Source organism: Elaeis guineensis, chromosome 1 (genome assembly GCF_000442705.2).
Source record: "Elaeis guineensis isolate ETL-2024a chromosome 1, EG11, whole genome shotgun sequence".
In the NCBI taxonomy this organism is placed as follows: Eukaryota; Viridiplantae; Streptophyta; class Magnoliopsida; order Arecales; family Arecaceae; genus Elaeis; species Elaeis guineensis.
In genome coordinates this window covers 88813466-88828300 of record NC_025993.2, presented here as the reverse complement: position 1 = coordinate 88828300, position 14835 = coordinate 88813466, and the positions used below count along the sequence as shown (strand labels likewise).

At 34.2% G+C, this 14835-nt stretch overlaps 1 non-coding gene across 1 annotated transcript; it reads left to right on the top strand.

The window, feature by feature from the left end:
* The first annotated feature begins 11543 nt into the window (after positions 1-11543).
* Positions 11544-11650, top strand: LOC140854921 (small nucleolar RNA R71). The gene has a single exon (XR_012138015.1). It is a non-coding gene; the product is annotated as a small nucleolar RNA R71 (small nucleolar RNA).
* Positions 11651-14835: the final 3185 nt, after the last annotated feature.

The following is a 14835-nucleotide window of genomic DNA, read 5'->3' as shown; positions in this document are numbered from 1 at the left end:
GTTGCTAGATTTGAAGCTATTAGATTACTCTTAGCTTTTATATGTTTTATGGATTTCAAGTTTTTTCAAATAGATGTTAAGTGCATTTTTAAATGAATATATTGTAGAAGAAGTTTATGTAAAATAATCTTTAGATTTTAAAAGTCATGAATTTTAAGATCATATTTTTAAATTAAACAAAGTTTTATATAGTTTGAAACAAGCTCCTTATACATGGTATGATCATTTAAGTTTGTTTTTGCTTGAAAATGATTTTAGAAGAGAAAACATTGATACTACTCTTTTTATAAAAAAAAATCAAATAATCTTTTAATTATTCAAATTTATGTTGATAACATAATATTTGGTGCTATTAATGAGCTTTTGTATGAAGAATTTGCAAAGTTAATACAGAAAAAATTCGAGATAAGCATGATGGGAGAATTGACTTTCTTTCTTAGACTCCAAATCAAGAAATCAAATGAAGAGATCTTTATCAATCAATGTAAATATATAAAAAAAATTTTAAATAAATTTGGTATGGAGAATGTCAAGGGCATTGGCATCTTTATGATCATAAATTGTAAGCTTGATCAAGATGAAAAAGGTAAAATAGTGGATCCTAAGCTTTATATAGATATGATTGGATCTCTACTTTATTTAATAGCAAGTAGACATGATATTTTATTCAGTATAAGCATGTGTGCTTATTATCAATCTAATCTTAAATAATCATATATAATCACTGTTACAGGAATTTTTAGATATTTGATTGATATTCAAAATGTTGGCTTATGGTATTCCAAACAGTCTTCTTTGAATTTGATTGGTTATTTTGATGTTGATTTTACTAGATATAGATTAGATAGAAAAAGCACGAGTGACACTTATTAATTTTTGGATATTAATTTGAACTCTTAATTTAGCAAGAAATAAAATTCAGTAGCATTATCTGTAGCAGAAGCCGAATACATTACGGCTAGAAGTTGTTGTATTCAAATTTTATGGATCAAATAACAACTAGAATCCAATTTCTATTAGATGTAATAATACTAGTACTATTAATTTGATTGCTTACATCCATCTTTCTCCATTGAATCTCAAAATATTAGACTTGGATTAACAAGTGATGGTTTTAGTCCATTTCAAACAATGAACGTTCCTCACAACACATGGTCGATTGTTTTATTACCATGTAACTTGCCTCTATGGCTTTACATGAAATATTCATATCTTTTATTGTCTTTACTAATTGGAGGACCATCTGCACCTGAAAATGATATTGATGTATACCTACAACCTCTCATAGAAGAGTTGAAAGAATTATGAAAAATTGGGGTCGAAACTTATGATGCTTCTTGGAAGCAAAATTTTCAAATGCATGTAGTAGTATTATGGACAATTAGTGACTTTTCTAGCTATGCCATGCTATTAGGGTGGAGCATTAATGGGAAATATGTTTACCCTTCATTCCATATTGATACTCACTCTCACTATGTGAAGTTTGGGTGGAAGTATTGTTACACAGACCATCATACATTTCTAGAGTCCGATCATAAAATTTGTCATGAAAGTTACTCCTTTGACAACAACAAAGAATTTGATTCTACAGCTACTCCACTGATTGAGGCTGACATTCTAAAGCAATTAGAGGGTTATGTTGTCATATTTAGGAAGAAAGCTGAAGGTACATTTGGAAAAAGAAAAAGAGATGATAATGCTGACAAGCCAAAGGGGTGGAAGAAGAAAAGTATCTTTTTTTCAATTATCTTATTAGAAGGATCTTCTCTTATGTCATAATCTTGATGTCATACACATTAAGAAAAAAGTATGTGATATTGTGCTTAATATTGAAATAAAAATGAAAGATAATATGAAATCTCATCTTGACCTTGAACTTTTTGAATATAAGGCATGCACTACATCTGAAGTAAACAAAAGGGGGTAAAAAAGCATACTTGCCCCCGACATATTTTTCAATGACACCAAAGGAGAAAGATATAATTTTGTAAAATGTTGAAGAGGATAAAAGTACCAGATGGTTATGCATCTAACATATTACGATGTGTTAACATTAGAAAGCATAAAATGATAGGGCTAAAGAGCTATGACAATCATATTTTGATGCAACAACTGCTTTCATTAGCTATACAGAAAGTCTTGTCTAAAAATATTGGCTCTGTCATAATAGAGTTATATACTTTTTTTAGAGAAATATGCTGCAAAGTTGTTCGAATGGTAGATATTCAGCAATTGAAGGATCGGATTGCACTTATACTTTGTAATGTGGAGAGATTCTTCTATCTTTCTTTGATATTATGATTTATTTGCCTATACATTTAGCAAACAAGGTTAAATTTGTCGGACCAGTATAATATCGTTGGATATATCTAATCGAGAGTTATGTATTAGTATCATAAAAGTTTCTCTATATTGTAATTTTTTTCCTATGTTATTCTAAAACCATCTAAATTTTTCTGCCTAGGCACTTGCTTACATTGAAAAATTATGTGCATAATAGAAGTCATCCAGAAGGTTCAATTACAAAAAGATTTATAGTGGATGAATGTGTTATATTTTGCTCACGATACTTGCATGGCATGGAGATGAAGTTCAGCAAGCTGCAAGGAGGGATTTTTTCACAAAGTGATCGTGCTATAGAAAAGATTGAGCCTTTTGATCTAGATTGTATAACAAAGATATAAGTATATCATTATATTATTTTTAACTATCCTACAACAACTAAATTCCTTACATATAATCGAATGCAATTTCTTCGATCTCACATTAAATAATCTTGCATGATAGGAAGCATATTGGTATACTTGAGATGCAAGACCCCAATGCAAGACGTAGAGACATAGAATGTTTGCACAATAATACATTCCATGAATGATTTGTAGATAATATAAGTTTTATATTATATCAAGTTAGATAAAATTTAATGACCATATCTCTCCTTTTTAAGATTGGTAATTGTAATTTAATCCTTGTTATAATATTTCTTATATATAAACAGATTAACTAGCTTCTTAAAGAAGGAGATGTTAAAGTATCTAATGAAATTAGATGGCTATCTCGAGGTTCTAATGAAGTCGCAAAAAGATTTTCATGATTCATCATATATAGTTTCTGATTTCATACTAAAGATCATGAAAGAAGCCAGAAATATCAAAACAGTAGAGTTGTTGTTATGGTGAAGGCATCAAGCTTTGCAAGTACCAAGGATAATAATCTAGCCATAGGAGATGTTACTTAATATGGTTCTCTAAAGGATATAATCAAACTCAATTATCATGGTCAGTTTAAGGTTGTATTATTTAAATATGATTAGGTAGATGTGCCATCATGAGGTAAGGGAATCAAAGATGACTTTGGATTTACTCTTGTCAACTTTAATAGGTTAATAAATACTGGACAAAATATTTCAGATAGACTTTTATCCTTGCATCCCAAGTAAAACAAGTTTTCTATGTAGAGGATCCTGTGGACAAAGGTTGGTAGATGGTTATCAGGACAAAGCCATAAGATTTGTATGAAATGAGTGATGATATTCTTTGTGACAATTTGGAGGCTTACTATAAGAATGACCTATGTAATGGTGAAAGAATGGAGGATGACTTAATCGTATTTTATATGTAATTAAATGGAGATAGATTGGATGCTGATGGAACAACCATTGAAGCAAATTTAGTAGATACCCAACAGACATAGCCCAGAGAAGAAGATGACTATAATGATATTGAAGATGATGATTAAATGTCCACTTTTTGACTTCTAATTCTATTTGTAAAAATGTTTAGTAGATTTGTGTCATATTAGATGGTGCTTATAAGATGTAATGATGTATGCAAGTGGTTTTCATTTTGCAAGAGTATTATTCTTTACAAGATCATGTAAGTGGCTTTCATACTGCAACAGCATATATTCTTGATTGTTTAACTATAATTTGCATCTATAATATATATTTAATTTCTAACACAATGATCTTTCTATTGTTATCCTAAAAATGCTCATAAACTTTGGTTTGCTTTTTCCATTTTAGGATTATATGCACCGTTACTATGGCATGCAAAAATCAAAATGAAGTAGCAGCAGGTTCGGCACTCGGTAGATACTTCTACTAATAATATAAGTCTACATGTGCAACACCCCACCATCATCAACCATCCTCATTGAGTCAACTACCCCCATCCAGCTCTACTTCTTTGGATTCATATGCTCGTGCAAGTTTGTAATTTTTATTGAATATTATTTCTAAGTTATATTTGGTGAGCTAATTTATAACTTCATTATAAAGCCCACTAACTTGAATCAACATCAAGCTTCTTTGAGTCAGCAGCCCCATCAAACTTAATTCTTTTGGCCTCACATGCTCATGTATGTACCTAATTTATATTGAATATCATTTCTAAGAAATATTACTTTAGTGAGCTAATTTATTTTTTAACTTTATTATATAGCCTACTGATGTGCAAATCTTAAAATTTGTAAATAAAACCGCAAGTGCACGGTGTGCAGAGTAGCACGACCAGCGAGTACGGGTCGATCCCACAGAGACTTGGTTTTAAAAATAATTTTCAAATCTATGCTCAAGTGAGCTTTAACAAAAATCGAAAGTCGAAAGTTGTTTGCTAAAGACAATAAGACTAAGGATCTAGGGTTTTTGAATCCACTAGATCTAGATTAGGGAATTCTACCTAAAATTTTTCTTATTGATCCTAACGACTACTCCTCTTGTCTTTCCCAAGCATAGATTATGAAGGGACTAAGGCCCAACGATAACCTATCAAGATTCTTTACAGGGGAGTAGTAACTAGGATCCCTTAGGGTTTTCTCCTCCTATGCACTGAATCAAGCATGAACTATGAAGGGACTCTGACCCAACTGTAGTTCATCAAAAATTCTTGGCAAAAGAGGAAGAAAAAGAAACCCTAAGAAAAAGAAAGAACCCTATGTAAAATCCCTACTCATGATCTAGCTTCATCGCAAACCCTAGAAGGGATGCTTAGCTAGACATGATCTAAATCTACTTACAAAATTTAAATACAGAAAAATAAACTACCCTAATTTCATAAATTAAACTATCCTAATTGCATAAATTTAAACTGCATAATTTAAACTAACCTAATTGCATAAAATTAAATTGCATAAACTAAACTATCCTAATTGCAAGAAAAATAAATTGCATAATGTAAAGAGATGAAATTGCATAAAAAGAAGATTTTATATATAAAAAAAAAATTATTACAAAAACCTCAAAGCTCGAGGCTTGAAAAGAGAGCTAAAAACCCCACTATCTAGGGTTACAAGCTTGATCGGAAGGAAGAATACATAAAACAAGGGCCTTTGGGGGCTTTTTATAGGCATTTGGGGGTTATAAGGTTTTCAAAACTTCCGATGTGGGACTAAGAGGTTTTAGAGGGTTTATGGTGCGCCGATGGGTCCATGGTCCATGCGCCTGTTGCTGTGGACCAGGCGGCTAACCAGATCACCAAATCAGTTGATTTTTGACCAATTTTGATCTGATTTGACTCGGGTTTGACCCAATTGAGTCTTCTTTCTTCATTCTTCAATTCTTGGGTCAATTTAACTCCGTTTTGCATAAAATTTGCGCCGTTGGAATCCTCTTTCCTTGTTCTTTCTATTGATGATCTCTTCTTTTGCAAAATATAATAACAAGTATCAATTTCTTAATAAAGTTAGATAATTTAGATATTAATTGATACTTTTTATGTCAATTTGTGACATAAATCACACCCCCCAACTTAATCATTGCTAGTCCCTTAGCAATGTACCAAAATAAGATCATATTCCAAAAAGATCCTTCCTTTGCAAATTAATTTAAGATCGAAATTCAAGAAGTTTTATAGTATTACTAAGTAATGAGCTTCGAATTAGAATCGGTAGTCAGTCTACTTAGAAGCTTTCTTAGAGTACACTTAAAGTTTTATAGCACTTGTGTGAGTGATAACTAACTTAGTATTTCAGTATTAACTTGTACAGGCCAATTGTATCATTTTTCATAACTTAGTTCGATTAATTTTCTATACACCCCAGATTAAACAAAGAACTAAGGTAGCTTTCACACTGTTTTTTTTTTTTTTTTTTTTTTTTTTTTTTTTTTTTTTGCTGAGCATCCTGGCCTTCCCACCACCGTTTGACGCGAATCTCAACACTTAACTTAGGTGAAGAGACCCGGTTACTAGGCTTAGGGCAATCCACATTTACTCTGTGTTTTGCATTTTATTTCAGGCAGGTAGCTCTTTCCTTAAATTCAAATTTCTTCAATTGGGGTGTAGAGAAAATTATCTAATTTAAATAATACTCAAATCCTTAATTGGCCTTACAATTAACACCTACTTTACCTTGTTAGCGTGCATGTGCAATTGGAAGTGCTAATAGTCTTTAAATGACCTAAGCCACCAAGAGTCTAACCAGCTAATCTTCTCCGTGACTCACTACATTAGCAAATACTTTCTAACTTACTCTTATTTCTTTTATAGATTAATTTATTTCATATATATATATATATATTTTTATTATTTTTTTATTATTATTTTTTTTTTACATAATATATTAAATGCAAGAAATAACTCATAGTGGAAGGAAAAGGAAATGATAACACCTGATTTTGTTCAAGCTCTCCCCTCAACTTGACCGACATTGTCCCCAATGGAGTTTATCTAATTTATTTGTCCTAAGCAAACTGAAAACAAAGAAAGCATTAGAAATTAAATAAGCTGGGTTGCCTCCCAGAAGCGCTAAGTTTTATGTCTTCAGCCAGACCAAACCTCGAAGCAACTTAATCAGAATAAGTTGGTTCATAAAGAACCATGGCATCTTCAACAGTCTTGACAGGTAATTCCAAGAATGGTTTTAATCGTTGACCATTAACTTTAAAGATAACACCATTACTTGGGTTTTCAATCTCAACAGCTCCGTGTGAAAAAACTTCCTTTACTAAAAATGGTCCTGTCCATCTAGACCTAAGCTTTCCTGGAAACAGATATAATCTAGAGTTATATAAGAGCACCTTTTGTCCGATATTGAAAGTTTTTCTTATAATTGATTGATCATGAAATGCTTTGGTTCGTTCCTTGTATATCCTTGCATTTTCATAGGTTTCATTTCTAAGTTCTTCTAATTCATTCAATTGAAGCTTCCTATGGTTTCCAGCATCGTTCAAATTTGTATTTAGTTGTTTGATGGCCCACATGGCTTTGTGTTCTATCTCAATAGGCAAGTGACATGGTTTACCAAACACAATCCTATAAGGAGACATTCCTAGATTGGTCTTGAAAGCGGTTCGGTATGCCCAAAGTGCATCAATTAATTTTAAAGACCAATCCTTTCTATTGGCATTAACAGTTTTTTCCAGGATCTGTTTGATTTGTCGGTTTGACACTTCAACTTGCCCACTAGTTTGAGGATGATATGGTGTGGCCAATTTGTGGGTGACATTATACTTTTTCATCAATGTTGCAAAAGGTCGGTTACAAAAATGGGTTCTCCGATCACTAATGATTGCCCTAGGAATACCGAAACGGGAGAGAATATTTTCTTTAAGAAACTTAATGACCATTTTGCTATCGGGTGTTCTACATGCAATTGCTTCTACCCATTTTGAAACATAATCAACTGCTACTAGAATATATTCATTTCCAAAGGAATTTGGAAATGGTCCCATGAAATCGATCCCCCAAACATCAAAAACTTCAACTACCAAGATTGGGTTGAGTGGCATCATGTGTCGCTTGGTGATTCGGCCCATTTTCTGACATTGAGCACAATTTTTACAATATTCGTGAGCATCCTTAAACAAATTGGGCCAATAAAAACCACATTGGAGAACCTTAGCAGCAGTTTTCTTAGACGCGAAGTGACCCCCACATGCTTGATCATGACAAAAAGATAAAATATTCATGACTTCGTTATCTGGGATACACCTTCTAATAATTTGATCAGGACATTGTTTAAAAAGATAAGGATCATCCCAAATGAAATACTTCACTTGGGCAAAGAATTTATATTTATCCTGCTTAGTCCAATGAGAAGGTATCTTGCCTATGGCTAAATAATTTACAATATCAGCAAACCAAGGTTCAGTAGACAAAGACATGAGTTGCTCATCTGGGAAAGATTCATTGATGGGTGGTTCACTAGATGGTGCAACTGGAATTCGGGACAAATGATCTGCTACAACGTTCTCAGTGCCTTTCTTGTCCCTAATTTCTAGGTCAAATTCTTGAAGGAGCAAAATCCATCTGATTAAACGTGCCTTGGCATCCTTCTTTGCTAGGAGATGTCTAATGGCTGAGTGATCGGTGTAAACAATGGTGTGGGTCCCAACCAAATAAGATCTAAATTTCTCTAAAGCAAAGACAACGGCAAGGAACTCCTTCTCAGTTGTGGTGTAGTTAAGCTGCGCATCATTTAAGGTTTTACTTGCATAATATATCATTCTAGGCAGCTTATTTATTCGTTGACCTAAGATTGCGCCCACAATATGATCGGACGCATCACACATTAATTCAAATGGTTCAGACCAGACAGGAGGATGAATGATTGGAGCTGATACAAGTGCATTTTTTAGAAATTCAAAGGATTCCAAGCACTCATGAGTAAATTCAAATTTAGTATCCTTTGCCAAAAGATTAGTCAGTGGACGTGCTACTTTGCTAAAGTTGGCAATAAACCTTCTATAGAATCCAGCATGACCTAAAAATGAACGTATTTCTTTCACAGATTTAGGTGGTGGAAGACTTGCAATTAGATCTATTTTGGCCTTGTCCACTTCAATCCCCTTTTTAGAAATGACATGGCCAAGAACTATTCCCTGTTTGACCATAAACTGACATTTTTCCCAGTTGAGAACTAGGTGCTTCTCCTTACATCGTTCTAGAACTAATTGCAGGTGATTCAGACATTCGGAGAAGGTTAGACCAAAAACAGAAAAGTCATCCATAAAAATTTCTAGAAATCGTTCTATCATATCTGAAAATATGCTGATCATGCATCTCTGAAAGGTTGCCGGTGCATTACATAGTCCAAAGGGCATTCGTCTATAGGCAAAAGTACCAAATGGACAGGTGAATGTAGTCTTTTCTTGATCTTCAGCGGCTATGGGGATCTGGTTGTAACCGGAGTATCCATCAAGAAAACAGTAAAACTCTTGTCCGGCTAGTCTTTCCAACATTTGATCAATAAATGGCAAAGGAAAGTGATCTTTCCTTGTCGCAGCATTCAACTTTCTATAGTCTATACAGACCCTCCATCCCGTTTGGGTCTTAGTTGGGATAAGTTCGTTTGCATCATTTTGGACCACTGTTACCCCAGATTTCTTGGGTACTACTTGAACTGGGCTTACCCAAGAGCTATCAGAAATAGGATAAATTATTCCACTATCTAGGAGTTTCAGAATCTCCTTTTTAACTACATCCTTCATAACTGGATTAAGCCTTCTTTGGGCTTCTCTTGTTGGTTTAGCCTCTTCCTCTAAGTATATTCTATGTTGAACTATAGAAGGGCTTATTCCTTTGATATCTGCTATGGTCCAACCTATTGCCTCTTGATTTGCTTTTAGAACTGACAATAACTCCTCCTCTTGCTTGGGATCTAGGTCTGATGCAATAATTACAGGCAAAGTTTCTTTGGGTCCTAGATATGCATATTTGAGATGTTCTGGGAGGGGCTTCAGTTCTAAAATGGGTGCTTCCTCTATCGATGGTTTAGGTGATGAGTTCACCATCTCAATGATTGGTTCAGTAGGAAGTGTCGATTCCTGATTAATCTGATTTTCTTTAAGTATTTCATTGACATCCTCAGACTCATGGATTAATCAGGGGTTAGACTCTAGGTCGACTTCATCATCACTAATGTCAATGGATTCATAAATACCATCTTGGACTACATTGACATCAGCATGAGAAGAGGATTCCTGTTCTAAGTTAAAAACATTAAGCTCAATGGTCATATTCCCAAAGGATAACTTCATTAGACCATTTCGACAATTGATTTCAGCATTGGCCGTAGCTAAGAATGGTCTTCCTAAAATGACAGGTATATGTCCTTTAGGATTCGCAACTGGCTCAGTCTCTAAAACAATAAAATCTACAAGAAAAATAAAATTTTCAACCTTTATCAGAACATCCTCGACCATTCCCTTAGGGATCCTGAGAGATCTATCGGCTAACTGTAATGTGATCCCAGTAGGTTGAAGTTTTTCTAATCCTAGTTGTTCATACACCGAATATGGAAGGATATTCACACTAGCTCCTAGATCTAGCAAGGCCTTTTTTATATTGGTTTCTCCAATAACACAAGAAATTGTTGGAGCTCCAGGGTCCTTATATTTAATTGGCACATGGCTAGATAGGTATGAACTGACACTTGCAGCCAAAAATGCTTTCTTTGGTACATTAGTGGTCCTTTTCCTAGTGCAGAGATCTTTTAAAAATTTGGCATAAGTTGGAACCTGATGGATTATATCTAAAAGAGGAATATTAACTTGGACTTGTTTAAATACCTCTAAAATTTTGTCTAAATGTTCAGATTTATTGGATTTCAGTCTGTTGGGAAAAGGAGCTCTAGGACTTTTAAGTACTGGACTAGGTGAATTTTCAGTTTCTGGTGCTTGAGGTTGAAAGGTAGTAGTTTTAGAAGGTGACTCGGCAGATGAGTCATCTATATCATCAAGTGCAACTACCTTATTGTCTATTTGTTTTCCTGATCTTAAGGTATGAATGGCATTTATACCATTAACTTGGTTTCCTTGTTGGGGTCGTGGACAATTTTGGTTCCTAGGATTTGGCTCATGTTGGCTAGGTAACCTACCATGTTCTCGTTCACTAATGGTCGAAGCCAGCTGACTTACTTGCATTTCCAGACGGGCTATAGCTTGGGTGTTATTATTTATGAGTTGACCCGTAGTTTGCATAAAGCTGGTATGTGTTTTCATCATGGCTTCTAGGCTTTTCTCTAAAGAGGTAATTTTTTTGTCATTATCATGGAAGCCTGGCGGGTTGTTCATCACTGGGTTGGACCTTAGATTTTGCTGATTGAAATTTTGATTACCTACATTAGGATTCTGGGACCATGAGAAATTCGGGTGATTCCTCCAACCTGGGTTATATGTGGGTGCATAAGGATTGTTCAATGGTCCTTGATAGGTGGCATTCACCTGTGCACACTCATTCGAGTAGGAACATTCTTCTAAGACATGGTTTGGTGCATTGCACCCTTTACACATGGGTGCAGATATTTGATTTACATTGGCTGGTCTCTGTAATTCTAAGGCTTCCAATCTACGTGTTAAGGTTGCAATCTTGGCCTCTGATGCTAAGGTTGGTTGAATTTGATGCATTCCTCCTCTTGAAGGTGTAGCTTTATCAGGTTCCCTAGTTGTTTCCCACTGTAAATTTTTCTCGGCTAGGTCTTCTAAGAATTGCCAAGCTTCAGTAATTTCTTTGTCCATAAATTGACCTTGGCACATGGACTCTAGCATGGTTCTTGAGTTTGAATCTAACCCCTCATAGATGATCTGGCATAGTCTCCAAGTTTCTATTCCATGGTGTGGGCATTGGGTCAAAAGATTCTTGAAACGATCAAAGTACTTCCAAAATGATTCACCAGCTAGTTGGTAAAATTGATTTATTTCATTCCTAATCCTAGCTGTTTTATGATGGGGGAAATACTTTTTTAAAAATGTTCTCACAAAGCCCTCCCAGGTAGTGACAGAATAGTTTGGCAGACTATAAAGCCACTTCTTAGCATTGTCCTTAAGGGCAAAGTTGATTAATCTAAGTTTGACCTCATCCTCTGTTAATTGCAGTTTCATGGTTGCACATACCTCCTCAAATTCTCTAATAAATATATAAGCATCCTCTAATCCTGTGAATTTTGAAAGCATATTTATGATTTGAGGTTTGATTTCAAAATTGTTAGCTGTGGGTTGTGGCAACCTGATACAAGATGGTTGGATGGAGCCAACTGGATAACACAAATCCTTAAGGGTCATGGGTTGGATTGGTTCAGCCATTGGAACAACAGGAATTGACTCAATTCTAACTAGACGACCCGACACTCTTCTCCACACACGAAGTGTACGGTTCTCGATGTTTATACAATTTTTTTTTTTTAATAAAATTTTTATGTATAAGGAAAAGAAAGAAAAGAGAAAAAGTTCTAAAGAGAAGATCCTAAGGAGTCCTAAATCTAAAGAAAAGTAACCAAATTTTTTAATTTTTTTTTTTTTTCAAACAAGTGAATCAATAAATTAAACTCAATCTATCCTAGGGTTAACCTAAATCTAGACAGCTCCTAACTGTTCCAAGATGACCCTTCAAACCTTCCAAGTGGAGATTGATCAACTAGTTAGCCAGGTAAGTATAAGAGGTGGGAGGTTCACTCATCGTTGCCTTTCTAGACACCAAACGAGTTGGCCAGGCCAGCAACTGAACCAATTTAACAAACCACCCTCAGGGACTTGCCTAGACACCAACTAATCAAACAACTCAAACTTGGTAGAACTCTTAGGGTTCCTTGTCCTATTGAGCTCGAATTCCTTAAGGTTGACGTCTAATTGATTTTAAGATTAAAAGTCTAGGTAATGCAATATGATGGAGATGGTTTTTGGGCTAAGGAAGGGTAATGAAATCCCCACCTTATCTTGTTAATGGGTTGATGCCCTTAGATTAATTATGAAAATGCAAATACAAATAAACAAGATGACCAAGAATGTAAAAGATTTTAATTAAATTTTTTTTTTTTTAATTTTGATATTTTACTTCACGATTATGAAATGTCTTTTGTTTTGTTTTATATTTTTTTTTTTGTGATTAAGTAAATTCAAATGATTAGGTCTAAAAGCAAAAGTAATTAACTAAAAATAATAAAAGAGAAATTAGAAGCATACCTGAGTTTTCCAGCAATCACCAACTAAATATAGAAACCTAAAGAAAAAAGAAAGAGAGTTATAACACACGAAGAACAAATATTTGAAAATAATTTAAAATGCCAAATCCCCGGCAACGGCGCCAAAAACTTGATGTGCAAATCTTAAAATTTGTAAATAAAACCGCAAGCGCACGGTGTGCAGAGTAGCACGACCAGCGAGTACGGGTCGATCCCACAGAGACTTGGTTTTAAAAATAATTTTTAAATCTATGCTCAAGTGAGCTTTAACAAAAATCGAAAGTCGAAAGTTGTTTGCTAAAGACAATAAGACTAAGGATCTAGGGTTTTTGAATCCACTAGATCTAGATTAGGGAATTCTACCTAAAATTTTTCTTATTGATCCTAACGACTACTCCTCTTGTCTTTCCCAAGCATAGATTATGAAGGGACTAAGGCCCAACGATAACCTATCAAGATTCTTTACAGGGGAGTAGTAACTAGGATCCCTTAGGGTTTTCTCCTCCTATGCACTGAATCAAGCATGAACTATGAAGGGACTCTGACCCAACTGTAGTTCATCAAAAATTCTTGGCAAAAGAGGAAGAAAAAGAAACCCTAAGAAAAAGAAAGAACCCTATGTAAAATCCCTACTCATGATCTAGCTTCATCGCAAACCCTAGAAGGGATGCTTAGCTAGACATGATCTAAATCTACTTACAAAATTTAAATACAGAAAAATAAACTACCCTAATTTCATAAATTAAACTATCCTAATTGCATAAATTTAAACTGCATAATTTAAACTAACCTAATTGCATAAAATTAAATTGCATAAACTAAACTATCCTAATTGCAAGAAAAATAAATTGCATAATGTAAAGAGATGAAATTGCATAAAAAGAAGATTTTATATATAAAAAAAAAATTATTACAAAAACCTCAAAGCTCGAGGCTTGAAAAGAGAGCTAAAAACCCCACTATCTAGGGTTACAAGCTTGATCGGAAGGAAGAATACATAAAACAAGGGCCTTTGGGGGCTTTTTATAGGCATTTGGGGGTTATAAGGTTTTCAAAACTTCCGATGTGGGACTAAGAGGTTTTAGGGGGTTTATGGTGCGCCGATGGGTCCATGGTCCATGCGCCTGTTGCTGTGGACCAGGCGGCTAACCAGATCACCAAATCAGTTGATTTTTGACCAATTTTGATCTGATTTGACTCGGGTTTGACCCAATTGAGTCTTCTTTCTTCATTCTTCAATTCTTGGGTCAATTTAACTCCGTTTTGCATAAAATTTGCGCCGTTGGAATCCTCTTTCCTTGTTCTTTCTATTGATGATCTCTTCTTCTGCAAAATATAATAACAAGTATCAATTTCTTAATAAAGTTAGATAATTTAGATATTAATTGATACTTTTTATGTCAATTTGTGACATAAATCACCTACTAACTTGAATTAGCATTAAGCCTCATCGAGTTAGCTACCCCAATCAACCTCTACTCCTTTCGTCTCAAACGCTCAAACAGATATCTAATTTATATTGAATATTATTTTTAAGAAATATTATATTTACTGAGCTAATTTATTTTATAACTTTATCACATAGTTTACTAACTTCAATCAGCATCAAGCCTCATTGGCCTTATTGCACTCGTCCAATCCTCTACCATCTCAGGCACCTATAGGTATAAATGCATAGTTCGTTTATAGTTCCTGTATCTTGGTCTAGGCATCCAAGTGCAAAAAATGATATTTTTTAGGAATTTGAAAATTTACTAATTTTTTGTTCACTGAATTCTAAACTTGCTAGTACCTAAGATGTATAATTAATATTTTAATACTCATATTTAGATTGTATTTATGAATTATATAGTATGTTATCTTATAAGGTAATTTTCAGATCATAACATCCCTATGTGCTGGTATGTGCCAAGAACTAGTACTTGGCACGATATGGCAAAA